This window comes from Macaca nemestrina, chromosome 7 (genome assembly GCF_043159975.1).
Source record: "Macaca nemestrina isolate mMacNem1 chromosome 7, mMacNem.hap1, whole genome shotgun sequence".
NCBI classification, from domain to species: Eukaryota; Metazoa; Chordata; class Mammalia; order Primates; family Cercopithecidae; genus Macaca; species Macaca nemestrina.
The window spans coordinates 131,521,599-131,540,826 of record NC_092131.1 but is presented as its reverse complement, the minus strand read 5'-3'; the positions used below and the strand labels follow the sequence as shown (position 1 = coordinate 131,540,826).

General features: G+C 45.2%; 1 long non-coding RNA gene across 3 annotated transcripts; it reads right to left on the bottom strand.

Moving 5' to 3' along the window:
* Nucleotides 1–1,950: 1,950 nt before the first annotated feature.
* On the bottom strand, nt 1,951–18,183 carry LOC105487703 (uncharacterized). 3 transcript variants are annotated; one of them, XR_011626393.1, is made up of 3 exons: nt 18,076–18,183; nt 3,243–3,370; nt 1,951–2,551 (listed from the first exon to the last, which is right to left on the bottom strand). It is a non-coding gene; the product is annotated as an uncharacterized lncRNA (long non-coding RNA). The 3 variants fall into 3 exon arrangements; XR_011626394.1 differs by having other exon boundaries at nt 1,951–2,541; XR_011626395.1 differs by having other exon boundaries at nt 1,951–2,362.
* Between the last annotated feature and the right edge of the window lie 1,045 nt (nt 18,184–19,228).

Here is a 19,228-nt window from a genome sequence, read left to right as displayed (position 1 = left end):
AGCAGAGAAGGGGGAGGATGGAACCCATCACAGCCCCAACAGCATAGCTGAGCATCCAGTGCCCTCCAGAAATGGGGGTCCACTTAGTGCTCAGCCCCTGTGTTAACCCATTTCACATTGCTGTAAAGGAACACTGGAGAGTGGGTAATTTACAATGAAAAGAGGTTTGATTGGCTCACGATTCTGCAGGCTGGACAAGAAGCATGGCACCAGCATCTGCTCAACTTCTGGGGAGACCTCAGGGAGCTTTCATTCAGGGCACAAGGTGGAGGAGGGTCAGGTGTGTCACATGGTAAAAGAGGGAGCAAGAAGGATGCCAAGCTCCTTTAAACAACCAGCTCTTACATGAACTCACAGAGTGAGACTTCACTCATTACCATGAGGATGCACCAAGCCATTCATGAGGGATCCACTCCTATAACCCAAACACCTCCCACTGGGCCCCACCTCCAACATTGGAGGCCACATTTCAACATGAGATTTGGAGGGGACACACATCCAAACCATATCACCCTCATTGTACAAATGTGGGAACTGAGGTCCAGGAGCAGTGGGACATGTCCAGGGTCACATCCACACTCAGACATGCACAGATGCACACACAACATGTATGCACATACACACAGGCACACAGACACATATACATGCACTCACATACAGATACACACACAGTCACACTCACATACACACAGGTACACAGACACATATACATGTGCACACATACAGATACACACAGTCACATACACACATACACACAAGCACACAGACACATATACATGCACACACTCACATACAGATACACACAGTCACTCATACACACAGGTACACTCACATACACACATACAACTAAATGAACACACACAAATGCACACATATACACACATCGGACACACAAGCACACAGACACATACAACATGCACACATTCACATACAGATCCATACAGACAGACATACACACAGCCACAGGCACAAACGCACACATATACACACAGACATGCATATATGTGAACACACACAAATGTACACATACACCATACACACACTCACACAGCTTAGACAACTATGATCTCCAGAGTTCTTTCCCCCCACAGCTTTGTGTCTCAGCCCGAGTGTAGCTTATTGATTCTTTGGTATTGAAAAATTTATTTCTGCATTTTTAAACCACAGTTCTTGCTGAGGATACCCTAAATCTTAATATCAAATGAATCATCGTGATGTGAGGTTTTGGAGGGTGATTGTCTTTTCTATTTCTCTTAATCAATAAATCATTTGTAAATGCCTTTAATAGAGATAAATGAAAACCTGCCTTTACCCTATTATATTATTTTCAACCATTAAATATAGAGTTTGTTAGCCCAGGAGTCTATAGGTTCTGTAAAAACAGGAAGCTTCTCTTCCAGGAATTTGAAACTGCTTCAACCTTCTCATCGACTGAGATAGCCAGGCTCCTCTGTGCGCCTGGCTAAGGTTCTCGAGCCCAAGGAGGCCCGCCTCCTGCCCATTAGGGGATCTGCTGACATGCACCCCCGACATGGCAACATGGCAACATGGGCTAAAGATAGCCCCTTCCCCCACAGGGATACTCTCACATATACTGACAGACATTCATCTGCATGAACACACATTTATCCACACCAGCTTACACAGAGAAATGTATACCCATGCACCCATGCAGATACATGTGTGCCGAGACACACACGTATGCTTCCATCACACACATGTGGGCATCCTATACACATACTCCAAGGCTCCTTATTGCCTACAAATATAGATGGGTGTGTGCGTGTGTTTGTGTGTGTGTGTGTGTGTGTGTGAGAGAGAGAGAGAGAGAGAATAATAGAGACTTTATTTTATAGGAAGATGGTGAACAATAATTTGGGGCTCTATATTTTAAACTCTAAGGCCTAAGATTTAAAACAATCTATTCTTCTTTTTTTATTTTTTTTATTATACTTTACGTTCTAGGGTACATGTGGAAACCATCATTCTCAGAAAACAATCTATTCTTAATTCTCACTATCTTCCCCCCTCCCACCCTGACCGCCATGCTTCATTTTCTAGAAAATCAACAGGTGAGATGCTGAGGACCTGGGGTGACATCAGCAGGTGACACAGGGCAGGATCAGGGGCTTCCTCCATCACTTGCTGTTCAGAGAGGAGTAGCCAAGGATCTTCAAGCCAAAGGGGCTGCCTGAACCCACAGACAGGTAGAAGTCAAAGCAGGTGGAGGGTTAAAAGGCGTTGTTGCTTTCTGCACAGCCCCACTGTTAATATCTCCTCCAAGGCCAAGAGCAATTCTGTAGCAGGAAGGTGCAGAGGCCTCCCAAGACAGCCTCCTGGAAAGTAACCACTCAGGTGACGTCTCATGGGAGGAAAAGTTAACAGAAAAGGAATCTCACAGGAGGTGAAGGGCACAGGCTTGGCTCCTTCAGACCCCCAGGACAGGGTGCCCCTTTTGCCATGAGTTGAGCAGCAGAAACATCTTTGCTCTGGCCCTGACAAGCTGCTCCGTCCAAGAGTTACTCTGGCTCTCCTTCACATCTAGAAGAAACTGTATTCATCTCTGACACCCTTCTGGTGAACACAGCAGCAACATAACCCCAGAGAAGGTCAGAATGTCTGACCTAACTTCAGCCTCTCTCCTGGCACAGCTGGCAGTCAATAGTGTCAGGGACTGGCCCTGGACCAGAGGCCTAAGCATTGGCTTCTAAGCCACTTGCAACCTCAGCTGCTACTTAACCTTTCTGAGTCTCAGCCTCACTTCTGTTACGATGGTGAGGCTTATTACACAGGCACACATGAATCTCCAGGGTTCCAGAGCAAACCTATCACCCATGACAATGAAGCTTGTAGAAGTTATTCTTATCTGAGGCTCACGGATCACATCAAAAGGAGAAGATCACTTCCTCAAAGATGTGACAAATGGACTCACTGCTTGATATTGCCCAGAACATTGGAGTTTACAAAGTTCTTTAAGAAAAGTATTTTTCTTTATGCTCCCAACACCCCCATGAAGATTAGACAAGACATTTTTATTCCAATTCTGCAGATGAGAAAATTGAGGCCCCAGAGAGAGAGTGTGTGTTTTTCTCAAGGTCATACATACAATAAATGTACAGAACTGAGACTCCAACCCAGCACAGGCTCAGAACCTTCCAAAGGGCTTCAGAATTCAGGGGATGTCCTCACAAACCCTTTTGGGGTGGTGCAAGAAGCCTGACCCTCAGCCAGAATGCAATTACCTGCCTTTATCCAAGGGGGCCCGCAATGTCCACTCAGCACACTGAGAAGGCAGTGACCATGGCTGTCATTGCTCTATTCCTGGCACCTGGCATCTGGTGCCTGCCACAGAACAGATGATAGATCACATCTGTAGAATAAATGGGAGAATAGACCATGGCTGATTGGATGAATGGAGGGAGGGAGGGAGGGAGGGAGGGATGGATGGATGGATGGATGGATGGATGGATGGATGGATGGATGAATAGATAGATGGATAAATGGATGAATGGGTGGGTGGGTGGATGGATGGATGGATGGATGGATGGATGGATGGATGGATGGATGCATGCATGCATGCATGCATAAATTGACAAAGAATGGTTACAGACTTTAGAGCTGTACAATCTTAAACTTTAATTTTGCCTCCATGTTCCTAAATTTGTGTCTTTGAACCACTTAACCCCTGTGAGTCTCAGTTCTCTTATCTGTAAATGGGTAGTGGTATCTTCCTCATACATGTGGTAAAGATGATATTAGCAACCCATGCAAAGCCCAGAGCACAGTACCTAGATGAAGCTATGCTTCCATCATTCGACTTATTTCTTTCTGCTCCTGCAGGGCCTGGGTTTGTCCACCATGGCACCATCTACTTCCATTCCTGCCCATTCCTGCCCACTCGTTGTCTCTCCAGCCTGTTGGGATCCCTGGCCATGCCTGGCAGATGGTCAGTCATTACTGTGGCCCTGTCTGACCTAGGTAGCTCATGGGTGCCAAGCCCTGGCTGTGTTTCTCTGCTCTGCACCCAGCACAGTCCCCTCTGTTGTCAGATACCCAGGGCCAGAGCAAGTACAGCTACTGGATTCAACCTTCTAGAATTCAGGCAACGGGGATATGTATGCTCTAGGAGAGACCATCCCTGGGGCTGACATCAGGTATTAGGAGAGAGAGGAAGATCCTTCCCCATCTCCTCTCTTTCTCACCTCCAACTCTCCAGGAAAGGTGCTGGGCAATGAAAAGGACCCATCTTATTAATCAAGATGCTTTCTCCTGCTTGAAACAGGGAAACCCTGCCCAACTGGTTTAAGTAATAAGAAAGCTTGGCCGGGCGTAGTGGCTCATGCCTGTAATCCCAGCACTTTGGGAGGCCAAGGCAGGCAGATCACTCGAGGTCAGGAGTTCGAGACTAGCCTGACCAACATGTTGAAACCCCATCTCTACTAAAAATACAAAAAAAAAAAAATAGCCAGGCATGGTGGTGGGCACCTGTATTCCCATCTACTTGGGAAGCTGAGGCAGGAGAATCACTTGAACCTGGGAGGCGGAGGTTGCAGTAGGCTGAGATAGCACCACTGCACTCCAGCCTGGATGACAAAGTTAGACTCTGTCTCAAAAAATAATAAATTAAAAATACAGCAATAAGAAAGCTGTGAGAGAACAAAAGGCCCAGAGGTAGGACAGAGCCAGCGAGATCCACACTTGGGTCGCGAGATGGCTGCTGAAACATCATCCAGGCTCTGTGCATCACATGTAGATGTGAAAAAGGCAAGCACAGGGGTAGGCCACTCATCCGTGAGAAAAACCTTCCCCAGAGGAAACCCCCTCTTTTATTCACAAACTCAAGGTCTCACAACCCCACGCCAGGATGGCTGGACTCCAGGAGTCTCCCTGCTTTGAAGCGTCCGTGGCCCCAGTTTGACCTGGGCCGTGGGCCTTAGGTAAGGACCTCGGAGCCCTACTCTCCTCCATAAAGGTAATGCAGTCAATTCATTATTAGCTCAATATGTCCTCTGATGGGGACGGACCTGCTGGGCTGGCCTGGAATATTAGCTGGGTTAATTGTCCCTTCAAATGAACAACCAGTTTAATCAAGGACTTAATGCCCTCAGCCATTCAATTATGCCTGCCTCTGGACATGCAGATTCCATTACCCCCTAAGCACCTTGCGTGCAGGGAGAATGAGATTGTCTGGTGCATGTGTGTGCGTGTGTGTGTCTGTGTGTGTTGTCATTGCCCACAGGCATTTGTTAAGAGCAAACTGTGGGCCTAGAGCCCAAGCTGGCAGGCAGCCCCTGACCTTGGCTGTTGGCTGCATGACCTCATCAGGTAGCTCTGCCTGGTTCTGCTCAAGAGGGTTTTGCAACCACATCTCACCTGCAAATAGAGTGTGTGTGTATGTGTGTGTGTGTGTATGTGTGTGTGTGTGTGTGTGAGAGAGAGAGAGAGAGAGAGAAGCTTGATAAGATCTCTGTGGGCTGTGGGGTTAACCATCTTTAAATTAAATTATTTAAATCAAATTCAACCCATGAAAACCCATATTTATACACACACTCACACACGCACACACCCATATTCAGCCATTGTTCACTCTACCAAAAAAAAAAAAAAAAAAAAAAAAAAACCCTAAAGCAAACAAAAAAACCCTTAACTCTAACAGGAAAAACAAAAAAGAAAAAAAACCTTAACTCTGGAGTTTTTCCTAGGACTATATTGGAATCTTCCTTTTCCAACACATTCACAACAAGATGTGGTTAGAAGTAACCTACATGTCCATCAGAGGGAGAGTGGCTAAATATTTTATGGCATATCTGTACAATAGCATGTGGTCATTCCAGGACTGACATGTATCTCTATTCATGGACATGCACATTACACATTAGTGAGTTTAAAAAGAAGGTTGCAAACTGCATGCTTGCAGCATGATCCATGGATGGGAAACTATGCTTATCCAGTTCTATATGAATATTGATGGACGAGGACTTATCTGAAAGAGTAGTCCTCCCGATTTTCCCACTGTTTACATCTGGGTGGTGAGATGTTAGGTTATTTTGTTTTATTTTTATTTTCTTTATATCCTGGCTATTCTACAAGAACATATACAGTCAAATGAAGACACTACAGCACTACAGCAATTTTTTGCTTCGGACATTTTCTCATGCCCTTCTGAAGCCCCTTCCTATGAGTAAAGGTCACACCTGTCTCACCTCCTGAGAGGTCTCAAGTGTTGCATTGGGACTCAGGAGATAGGTGTGGCCCAAATTCTGTCATCACCTGCTTTGGACACTCTGGGACTTAACTGGCTCCCTCAGAAAATGATTCCGTTATTTATTTCAACAACTTGAAAGGACTTTCATTTGCTTGTGATTATAAGCAAATACATGATCACTGGTAAAAATCTGAAAAATGCAGAAAAGCATATAGAAGTAAACAACACCCATAATTACATCAACCAAAGAGATCCACTGATACCATTTTGTTGTATTTCCTTCTAGTCTTTTTTCTAGGCAAAATGGGGGATTAGGACCTGGAGGCAGTCTCAAGCATGGGTGCTGATTCTTCGGAGGCAGCCAGTGTTCTGGACCCAGGGCTGCCACTGACCAGCTGGGTGGCCTTGGCTGGGGACCCCACCCCCTCAGCCTGGTTCCTTATTTGTAATGTGGGAATGATCATCACAATGCCTTTTTCATATGGTATCAATGGAAATGAGGACTAGAAAGCTTCAGCACTATTCCTGGCACAGAGCAGAACATTATTGTTAGACTATAAACACTATTTTAGAATCCTTTCTCTCTGTCCTGTACACCAGCCTCACATCACTTCTCCCATTGCAAGCAGTTGCCATGAGGATGACAGAAGATGAGGCAGTCAGTGGCTCCTGGCTCTGGCTTCACACCGGAATTATCTGGGAGGCTTAGAAAATACTGGTGCTTGGGCCCCCCCCCAGCCTAATTAAATAAGAATTATGGGGGTGGGGCCCTGGCATTGGTTTTTCTGGAAAGCTCCCCAGAGGATCCTAATGTGAGCCCTGGCTGAGCACTACTGGTGCATGTCAAAGTGCTTTAGAAAGGCCAGAGAGCTACATAAACGAAGGGGTTATTATTATTCATTAAGGATACTTCTCTGGGGGTGGAAATGAGTTCATTGACTCCTCCTCACTCTCACCTGATCCTTCTAGTGGGACACGTTGGCAGAATCACAATCTCCTGCTCCGAGTGGGGCTTTGGGGCTCATAAGGCATTCTTATCACTTCTGGAGCTGAGGGTCGCATGGTTTTCTGAAGTGTCAACACTGTCCCAGGCACTGCGCTAAGCTGAGCACTTCACATGCAGAACAAGGGAACGGGCACTTCTTCACATTGCACCAGCCTCTACAGAGGGCACTTCGTAACATTCATCAAAAACGTAATATGTACACACCAATGCTACTTCCAGATATAACTAATGGAAATGAGTTTTAATTAATGTTCCCCCAAAGAATGTATATGGTAGCATCATTTACAATAGCCTAAAACTGGGGGCAACCCAAATGTCTATCAAGGGTTGAATGAATAAGTAAGTTGTAATATAGTTATACAATGGAACACCAGCCAGCAATGGTGGCGGGGGCGGGGGAAGAGCTACTGCTAAACACAACATGGGGACATGGGGTGAGTTTCACTAATTGCATCTTTTTGTTTGTTTGTTTTGGAGACAAGGTCACACTCTGTCTGTCGCCCAGGCTGGTGGAGTGCAATGGCGCAAACTCAGCTCACTGCAACCTCCACCTCCCAGCTTCAGGAGATTCTCCTGCCTCAGCTTCCCGAGTAGCTGGGATTACAGGTGTCTACCACCATGCCCCATTAATATTTGTATTTTTTGGTAGAGACAGGGTTTCACCATGTTGCCCAGGCTGGTCTCGAACTCCTGACCTCAAGTGATCTGCCTGCCTTGGCCTCCCAAAGTGCTGAGATTACAGACATGAGCCACCGTGCCCAGCCCACAGATGTCATCTTGAACAAGAGAAATCAGATACAAAGAGTACATCAATTCTTTATGATTCCATTTATACAAAATTCTGAAACAGGCAAAACCAATCCTGGTGGTAGAGGTCAGATTAATAAATTGCCTTGGTACGAATAAATTGTCCTGGATATCCACCAGGACAAGCCATGAGATGGGGCTGGAAACATTCTATAGTAACCTACACCTCCATGTGGGTGATGATTGCACAGGTGTATACACAGCCTGTGTATCACATTTATCAAATTTATTCAGCTGTACACTCTTCTTTTTGCAAGTTAAATTTCAAATCAAATTTTTAAAAATGCAAATAAAATTGCATATATCCTTGACCCTCATGGCTCCAGGTCTAGAATTTCTTTTTCTGTGGGTGTATTTGCACAATGAGGATACTACATAGGTACAAGATTATTTATTGTAACACTTATTGTAAGAGCAAAAAAATAGCAAGAAAGCAAAATGTCCATCAATAGGGGCAGGTTAGATAAAGTACCACTCTTAACCATGCAGCATGACACCGCCGTTCAAAAATAGAAACAATCACCAGCATATGTTCTTAAAGTGAAAAAAAAAAAAAAAAGCAATGTGCAGAGATGCATAAAGAATGGGCTATCCTTGGGGTTAAAAAATGTAAAGAGAGAGAGAGAAAGAGCTTAGAATATGAAAGAGTAAAATGAAAAAGCTATGGAAGGACTTACAAGAAACTAGAGATTAGTTGAACATGAAGCCCATATTTTTCATATACCATTTCTCATATGTCATTTGTCATACACTTCACAATAATTGGTTTCTAGGCCTATGCGCCTTACTGTAATGTCAGCACCCAGCATAGTGCCTGAAAGTAGGGATTATGGAATTAATGAATGAACAAATGGGTGGTTTTTACCAGGATGGGAGCTGAGGAACAGTTTTTGCCTTTTATACATCCTGTTGAGTTTCCAAATTCTGTATAAGCACGAGCTGTGCCTCAGTTTTCTCACCTGTAAAATGGGAATAATAACAGCACCCACCTCACAGAATTATGTAGTGAGGATTAAATGAGTTACTATAGGTAAAGCATGTAGCAGTTATTATTATTTACAAATCACTGTACTGTGATAAAGAAAGAAAATATATTCCAGTGAGTCTGAATCCAGACCCCCAAGGTGGTGTCTCCATGACTAACTTTTCTTTCCTGTGAGTTTTCACCAGACTAAGGTAGGCATTGTAGTTGAGGGCTGGCAAGGTTGTCAAAGTCCCCTGATCCTCTAGACTTCAGAACCCCTTTTCAGACTTCTCTCTCCCATCAGTGACTACACTGGGTGGGGTGGAGGGGTGGAGAGGATCATTTAAATGAGAAGCCCGAGTCAGAACACAGCACAGTCCCAATGGGTGAGTTGGACAGTTATATGTCAACCTCCAAATCTGACCATAGGGAAAGAATTGGGGGCACAGACCTTTCTTTGAATGTCTTCAAGCTACGCCCCATAGATCCCTGCCTGGAATGAGTCAGGGGAATGTCTTCACCTTGCTAAGACCCAGTGTCCTCATCTGCCAAGTGAGGATAGTGACAGTAAGGAGGAAAGGAAATGACAATTCAATGAAACCGTGAGGAAAAGAGCTTTGGAACCGGTAACGCATTGACAGAGGTTGGCAAACGGTCAGCCCGAGGGCCAGAACATTGATTTTCATTTGGATTACATCAGACACATCAGGACTCTCCAGTTGCCCCAGTCCCCACCACTTCCTATTGCTTACTCCAGCCTGCTCCACACTTTCACTCCTGAAGGCATGTGAGTTTGCCACCCTTGCTATACAATATTAGTTACCAAGGTGCCTGCTCTTCTGTCAACTCCCTGCCTTGAAGAGGCAGCCAGCAGGGGAGAGAGGAGGTGTGACTCTTTGAATGCCAGGAGCCACTCTGCTCCACCCGAGTCTTCGCACTGCACTGAGGTCCTGGCCAAAGCCCCATTCGTCTCAGCCCCAGTAGTTTTCCATGAGCTAAGAAGTCACCAAACCTGCATACTGCCAAGAAGACATACCTTCCTTTAGCCTCTAGGTACGAAGAATAAATCTGCAGTCTCCTAAACTGCCAAATTCCTCGTCTGCTAGAGTCTGGGAAGCTAAATGGTGCTTACTAGTCTGGCTCCCAGATGCCCGAAATTCCACCATTATCAACACATTCCTCCATGTTAAGCATTGCGCTATAAAGTTGAAAGATCTAGTGGGAGGGGCAGGAGAGTGAGTCCAAACTAGGCTGGAGCAGATCTTTAAGGATAAGCTTCGGAATGGGGGAGGCAGATTCTGTAAGCTGAAGACAGAGTGGGTGGAGGAGGGGGAGAGGGAGAGAGAGACAGTGAGGTGTTTGAAGAGGAAGTTCCCAGCCTCCTCAAGGGCAGGGGTGAGACAGGACGGGAAGTAAAGGAGGAGAAGAGCCAAGAAGCAGGGTGGGCACCCGGGCCAGTATTGACAAACAGTCCCACGGTGGGAGCCGGCAGAGTCCGCTCTGTTGTTTGCTAGCTGAGCAAATGACCTCCTGCAGGAACAGAGGTGGCTGAAACCACCCCAAATTGCTCTTCCCAATCCCTTCTCCTGCTCTCTTCCATCCAACCCCCATACAAACAAAGGAATGTCAAATGTCTCCTTGTTAGGAGGATTCTACTCCCACTGGGATAGAAAAAGGATATGTCGGACCCCTGGATCAGAACGTATCATCTGCTGTCTCATCGCAGGCAGGGACAGGCTTACAGGCCCCAGGAGATCACCCCAGGGCTGAGGACCTGCGGGTCTCATTGGCAACCTCCAGTCCAGGAGGAGCTACCTTCCTTAGGGTCCATTCTGACAGCAGACCCTGACACATTCCCTTTTGTCCTCAGGGAGAAAGAGTCTTCGGGAGTAGAAGAGGAGTGAGGTGGAGAGACTCAGCTGCCTCCAGATTCCTTGACTTCGCTGTGTGGATCCAGGCAAGACACTTAACCTCCATCCTCAGTTCCTTCATCTGCAAAATGTGCACAGCTATAGTACCTGCTTCATAGGGCTGCTGAGGATTCAGGGAAGGGGCTCTAAGGTAAGGATTTGAGTTGAACTGGATAGGATGGACCAGATTTTGATGGGTGTTTCAGGCAGGGAGTAAAGGTTGAGGGCAGGGGCTGGGGAATACAAGGCATGTCTGGGGCACAGCCTGTGGTCAGAGAAGAGAATTCTAGAAAGGCAGGCTATGGCTTGATTACCGAGTATCTTCACTGCCCAGCTAAGGACCTTGGACTTGATCCCATAAGCAGCGGAAAGCTGTTGAGCGGTCCTTGCTTCTAATAGAGGCTATCATCGCCCAAGGGCGTGATTTGTTCCAGGCTCTGGGAGACGCCTGATTGCAGTTTTATCTGTCAAATCAGTCAGAGGGAGTCCCCTCCATTACGGTCAACAGTGACCCCCCAACCCCTTCCCTTCTGCCCTTTCTATTTCTAGGACCTAACTGTGACATGAGATAGACCTGGTCTCAGACATTGGGTCTGTCACATCAGTAGGTGACTGGGCAAGACCCTTAACCACAGGAACCTAAGTTTCCTCATCAGAAATATCGGGGAATAGCATTGTCCTCACAGGATTGTGAGAATGACCTGAACTGGAGCACGTGGGGTCCAGGCCCAGACGCCGCCTGGCAGATGCTGGTGGGATCAGACATATCCTTTTCCCACCAGGCTGGCAGGGCTGCAGGCAGCAGGCAGCTTTCACTCTAATTGCACACAGCCTTCTCCTCTGTGGCTCTGTGAGCAACAAGAGAAAGAATGACCTGTGATTGGAAACCTCGAGGCCAGGCTCAGGCCTATTAGAAAAATATGGAACAATTATGAACGGCAGGAAAATTGTTTTTCTTTGTTGGCTTTGGCAGAGAGAAGAAAACCCGCCTGGAGGCTGGATTTAAGGTGGGGAGAAGACAGGGAGGAGACTGCAGTGTGTGCCAAGTGTTCTGGGAAAAGAACTTATGTTTTTTGTGGCCCTACTAAGGCATGGTGCAAGACACCTTCATCGATGCAGCAGGGGCTCCCCAAGCACCTTCTGCACGCCCAGTACTGATCTGGGGGCAGGGACACAGCCAGACTGTCTGCTCCAAATCTGGGTTAGTCCAAAGTTGGAGCAGACAAGATCCCCACTCCCAGGGAGGAGGAAAGATAAGATGAAGTGAAAGCAAACAATAAGGAAGAATCTCAGCGATGACTGCTATGAGAAAGTGGAGCCAGGTAAGCTGTGAGGGAGGGGCATGCCCTAGGGGCTGGCGGGGGGACCTGAGAGAGGAGATCTAGCCTGCCATTCAAAGTGGGAAGAGCATTTTGGGCGGCAGGAACTCTGCCAGAATGCTCACCTGCGCCCTGGTCTCTTGGCCTCACCCGAAGCCTAGGCTCCAAATATTGTTTTCCCCATGGTACAGGCAAGGAGACTGAGGCTTGGAGAGGGAAAGTGCCTTGCCCAAGGCCCAGGGCAGTGGGAGGATTGGAGCCAGCACTCTAAGGACTGCAGTCCTTTCTGTGTTCTGATCTTTGTGCCTTGGATCCAGACCAAAAGATCAGGTAATTCACACATCACTTCTTCCCAGGCCCAGTGAAGGGGAAAAGTTGGTGTGACTTTTTCCAGATCCTCCGCAGGAATGGCCCACAAGACCCAGACCCTGGCAAACTGCATGGGCAGTGCCCAAAATTGCCACCCCTGGAGCAGAGGCCACTGATGTGCAGCAGTTCAAATGTTGCCCTAGAAGGTGCTTCTCCAGGACTTCCCTGTGAACCTGTGTGGCAGGAAGCAAGTCAGGATAAGGGCAGGTGTCTTTCTGCCTGAGCAGCATAAACCGGGAAACCTTCCACCATGCACAGCCCCATCTACTGGAGGGCTCCTGGCCTGAGGACGGACTGGCCAGGATCCCAGGGGATCCCCCAGCACCCAGTCTCTGTAGTCTGAGAGGTACAGGAATATTTGGGAGTGGTGAGTTCCCCCACCCTGGAGGTGACCAAGCCCAAGCTGAAGGGGAACCCTGCATAGTTAATAGCCACCCTCAGCCCTCCAGCCCACTTTCCGGGGTTAGTCCAGAGTTTGAAGCATGTGAGCCCACGGGGCATGAAAATGTACAGAGGGCTCTGCAGACCTGTGGGATTCACACTGACGATTAGGTAATGGGACCCTGGGGAAGTTCTGGGATCCATGGCCAGGGATCCCCTGACCAGTTTCTGATAACTTATTTATCCAAGGACAGCATGTCCTGTTACAACATAATTCCACCAAAAAAAAAAAAAAAACCTATAACATTCCTTATGCTAACGAAGCAAACCTAATGTATACATAATAATTTATTTATTCAGAAACATTGTATCATTATTTTAAGTTGAATTATCACAAGAACAGTATAACACCTAAGTGGCATCTGTGGACCAGCAGCGTGGACATCACCTGGGAACTTGCAGAAAGATTCTCAAGTCCTACTCTGAACCTTGAATCAGAATTTGTGCTTTAGCAAGATGTTCAGGTAATTTATATGTACATGGAAAAAAGTCAAAAAGAGGTATAATCATGACTCTCATACAGATATAGAATGAGCCTGGGTCAAAAGTTTTATTTCACTCATTCATTAATGAGGAAACCACTAAGATGTTACAATCAATTCAAAGGAGAATGCAAAAGTAGACACATGATATAGGTCACCAGGAATCTGAAGTGAATTTACAAACAGATGCAAAACTGGCAAAAAAAAATCTATAGGGCAATAATCAATTGCATTTCATTGGACATAATTTATATTTATATGGACAAGAATCATTTGCATTAACATCAGTTTTTTACAATTTGCAGAATTGTAAAATAGCTCTGATAATGAAGACTGAGAAAAAACAAAACTCAGAAGGGTACACTGGGACATCCAGTGGTCTATCTCTCTCTCTCTTTTATCCCACTATTTCAGTCTTTTACAATTTTTCTTGATACTCATTACAACTTGTTAAGCACCTCTTAGGTCACTTCTGGTCTCTGGCATGCCTGAACACAGAGAGCTTCTCCAGACCAGGACTAGAGCAAACTTTGGAGTAAATCTCAGTGTCTGTCATGCTGTGCTTGAGAATGAGCCTGGGGGTGGGTGTGGGGCAGGGGCAGGACAGGCCTACTGACCTGGTAAATTCTTATTTGCCTATCTCTATTACTACTATTACTATTGCAAGCTGGGCCCAGGTGGAACTCTCATTCAAGATGCTATCAGAACATCTGAAAGGACAGAGACTCAGGTCTTCATTGAGCTTATGCAGTTTGTCTGGCTGTTTGGGACTGCTTGCAGTAATTGCCAGGACATGAAACTTGATTTTGTCTTTGCTTTGATATCACAGTGCCGGTGGTGTGCCTGTAGGGGAAGATCCAAGCTCTCAACAGCTCCTTAATTATTGGTTATCAGTATTTATCAAAAAGAACTACTAGTTGTGTGTAAGCAGAGTGGCTTAGGGGGCTGGAGAATGAGCAACTGGTTAGGACCCTCATGTCTGATCTGGGTCATTGCTTTTCTGGGACAGTTCAACATTGAGGTTTAGAAGCAGACCCGGTATCAGACAGGTCTGGGGTTGAATCCTGGCTCTGCTCCTCTCTGGCTGTGTAACTGGACAGCTTGTTTAACCCCTGTTGGGTGCCAAGCATGGGACCAGGAGCTGTGAGCAACCCAGTGGACACAACGGACATGAGGCTCACAGTGTAGCAGGGAAAAGACATGAAACAAAACACCACACACGCTGTTTTGTAAGTTACCATCGTAGTAAGTGCCACAGAGGAAAAGTCTACTGTGCAAAGGAGCGTGTAGTGGGAAGACCTTTCCTTGTCTAAAGAGTCGAAAGACGTCCCAGGGAAAGCTTAGACTTAAAAGCGAGCTGCAGATGAGGTTGTTCAGCAGGCAGAGGAAACGGTAGAGGCAAAGTCCTGGGGTGGGAAGGGTTGGCCTGCTCAAGAAATGCAAAGAAGGCTCCTGGGAGTGGTGGCTCTCAATTGTTTGTGGGTTTAAGAATATTGGTTAAAATGTACTTTCTTGAATCCTACCTCCAGAAATTCTGATTCCAAGGTCTAGGGTGCAGCCCAAGGATCTTCATTTTTAATAAGCATCCCAGGAAATTTAGAGAAAAATATTGCTTAGAGCCACATGTTGAGAAATATTGGGTTAAAGCCTAATGAGAATGGCACAAAATAAGGTGAGTCATCTAACTTCTCTAAGCAGCTCTTAGCTACAGTGTAACATAGGAGATAGGAGTTATAGGGTGGCAGGAAGATTAAAGGAGAGAGGTCACACACAGCACCTAGCATAGGGTTCAGTAGGAAGCAGGTGCTCAGCAAACCCCTGCACGTGTATTACTGACCTTCCCAAGTCAAGCCTATGGAACCCTTGAGGTGTGAAGAAATGAGCACAAGGCCAGGAATCAGGCAGCCCATGTTCTAGCCTCAGCCAGGGGCCACTGACTTGCCACCCCACCTTGGGCAAGACCCTTTCCCTCACTGGGCCAGTTTCCCCACTGTCAAAGGAGAGTGTGATTAGGTCACTTCTACCCCTTACCCATCCACTACCTGCCATCTTGAATTCTCACGCCTTGCCGCCCAGGGCTCCCTCACCAAATTCAGTAGTCCTCAGCCTGGCTGCCCATTAGAGCCACCAAGAGGGCTTCTTCAAATGCCAATTAAATCAAGATCTCTTGGGGGTGGATCCCAGTGTTGGTAACTTTTTTAGCTACCCAGGCAAATCTAATAAGAGCCAGCACTTTAATTCCCCAAATATCCCTTTTGTCCATAAGAGTAAAAAGAGGCCTCAGAGGAAACATCCTGCTCCTCAATTCTGACCTGAAATCTCAGGAAGCACCCAAGCCAGTAGAGCCTTAGGCTCCATCCAGCACCACACCCCCACACAACACTGTTTCTTCACAGATGGGGTCTCACTCTGTCACCCAGGCTGGAATGCAATGGCACAATCATAGCTCACTGCAGCCTTGAACTCCTGGGCTCAGGCGATCCTCCCACCTCAGCCTCCCTAGTAGCTAGGTTCATGCCACTACGCCCAGATAGTTTATTTATTTATTTATTTATTTATTTATTTATTTAATTATTTTGTAGAGATAGGGTCTCTCTATGTTACCCAGGCTGGTCTCTGACTCCTGGCCTCAAGTGATCTTCCCGCCTCAGCCTCATGAAATGTTGGGATTGCAGGCGTGAGCCACCATGCCTGGCCTAAACTCTGTTTTTTTAAAATAGTTTTAAACATAAATTTAAAAAGCATTGTTAAAGTAAAAATCCGCATTTAAACAAAATCAAACAATAAAAAGTGGCTTCTCACTCACCCCTGCCATCTCCAAAGGCCACCATATTTGGATTAATCAACTTCATTGAGGAATAATTTACATACCATGAAATGCACACATTTAAACTATAGAGTTGGGTGAGTTTTGACAAATGTCTACTGCTGTGCTCCTACCCTCAGTGAGACATCACTTTTCACAGTTTTTGTTTTTCTTCCTTGGTGGTTTTTTCTCCTCTGTGTTTTTTCCATGTCATGTGTTAATACGGATGTTTTTCATTTATCAACTTTAGATCGAGTAGCAGATAATTAATCCTTCAACCAGGAAACTATTGAAAGTGAAAAGGGACAGAACTAATAATCACAGGACAACAGTATAAAATAAGCCTGTCCTGGGCAACTCAGAGTGTGTGGTCAACCTCACATTATCCATTTATGGCCAGCCATGGTGGAGAAGGATTTAATTCATATGCCCCATCTCTAGCCCCCTTCCTCTGCCCAATTTGTGCTACTTTTGACCCCATTTTAATGTCTCTGTTGCTTAACTTTGCAAATGTAAATAATATTTCTAGGCCTCTGTTTCTGGAGCCATTTGGTAAGATAAGAACGTTAGTATTCCTATTCCCCCCCATCTTTGTCCACTTCTATCTCCTAATTTCTTATTTCTTTCATCTTTGTCTTCTATTTTGTCCTTATTATTTAGCCTTTCTTATTTTGTCTGTGAAAACGAGGCTCAGTGTTTATGTTATGTTGATGATGTGACTTTGTTCCCCAAGGAGTGCATTATGAGTGATCATGGTTCCTTCCCTATGGTTACAGTATCATTACTCCTGTGCCTCTAACAAGCAAATGCTTCCAGCATCAACAGTAAAAGAATTTTCCTTTCTTACTCTCTACCAAGTCTTCCAAATCACGTCAAATTTTAATTTGCTTTATATTTGAACCATTAACTTCTTTTTTCTGAGAGAGAGAGAGGTTCTCATTCTGTTGCCCAGGTTGGAGTGCAGTGGCACAATCACAGCTCACTGAAGCCTTGACCTCGCCAGCTCAAGCAATCCTCCCACCCCAGTCTCTGTAGCTGAGACTACAGGCGTGTGTCACCACTACCAGCTAATTTTTGTATTTTTTTTAGAAATGGGGTTTCACCATGTTGCCCAGTCTGCATTAACTTCTTATCAAAGGTTTTTTTTTTCTTCCTCCTTCTCTTGGTGTTTCTGATTGTTTAATTTGCTTTGGAAAGAAGCACAGGCCTCTTCACCATATTTCTCATATCTTCCAGCTTCCTTTTGTATATTTCTTGGAATCTATTCGTCTCTTCTTTCATGTCATTCTACTAGGTCCCTGATTTTCTATTCTTGTTTGTTCAAAGGGTTTCCTGGACCTGCTGCACACAGATCATTCTGGAATTTCTTTACATTAGATCCTTGAGTTAATTCTACCAGTTTTTATCCCATAACATTCTTCTTCATGGATTCTAAGCTGAAATACACATTCAATAACTTCTCAGAAAGGAAGCATGGGGAGTAAATTTCTGAGTCCTGGAATATCTGAATATAACTTTGTTGTTGTTGTTGTTCTTTTGCCTTCTCCCTTGACTGATAGTTTGGCTGTCTGTAGAATTCCAGGTTCAAAGCCATTTAGACTTAGCTCTTAGAGATGGAATATAGTGATGAGATTAAAATTCGATCTCTGGCATGAGGCTGCCAGGGTTTACATCTTAACTTTACATTTTCTAGAACCCAGCACGTCACTTAATCTCTCTGTGCCTCAGTTTTCTCACAAACAAGCCAAGATAAAAATAGTGCCTACCTCATGGAGCTGTGATGAGGATTAACCAGTTTACATATGTAAAATACTTAGAACAGTGCCTGCACGGCGTGGGTGTGGGCGTCATGTTAAGTGTTGGCTATTATTCTCTGGGCCTCTATTGTTGCTATAGAGGACTATGATGTCATTCTTATTTCAGTTTATTTGTCAGAGTCAATGTTCTGGTATTTGTGAGCTGCTGTTCTAGTTTCCATAGAAATATCCAGGATCTGCTTTAATCTTTAATATTCTTAAATTGCTCAGTATTGCTTGGTATTCTCTTAGCTCTTTCAATTTAAAGACTCGGTGTCCCTTTTTGGCTCTGGGGACTTTTCAAATGTAATTATTTCTGCAATAATTCCCTCTCCTCCATCTTCTTTCTTTTCTTGTTCTGGAACTCCAACTGTTAGGTGGATATTGGACCCCCTGAATTGATCCTGTTTGAATATTTTTTTCCTCCCATACTTTATGCCATTGGTTCCATGTTCTGGGAGATTTTCCTGACTTTGCATTTCAAGCTTTCAATTGATTCTTTAAAATAATTTTTAGCAACAATCATTTCCAGGAGTCTTTCTCATTTGCTGATTGCTTCTTTTCTATGACACTTTCTTTGGACTCCTGGAGCATTGCCACTCCAGCCTTCCTATCAGCTTGTGGGGACCCCAGAGACGTTTTTGCAGAATTCTTGGGCTTTTGGAAATAAGATCTGAAAATCTCTGACCTATGCATTTGATCAAAAAACTTTATAAGTTTATTGGGCCATTACCAAGATGAATGAGTTATAGTCTATAATCTCAGCCCTCAACAAACTACTCTGATGCAGAGACAAACACGGAAAGAAATAATGACAATATGACAGGTGCACAAGAGGTCCTTCCAGAGGGAAAATAACCAACAGCCTGTTGGAGCTCAAGAAGGAGAAAGCCCTTGAACTCTTCTTAAGGTAGTGTGCAGGAGAAGCTCATACAGGTTCATGAGCAGACTGGTAAAATTTCAGGAATTTTGTGAGCTTGTTGTCAAACAGTTATTTAAAAATTAACTTAGGCAAATTTACAATTAAATACATTATAACAAAAAGCTAATAAATGCCAAAAATTCATCACTTCCTATTTATCACATCTTACGATTACCTATGCTGTTGAGGTTGTTTACACCT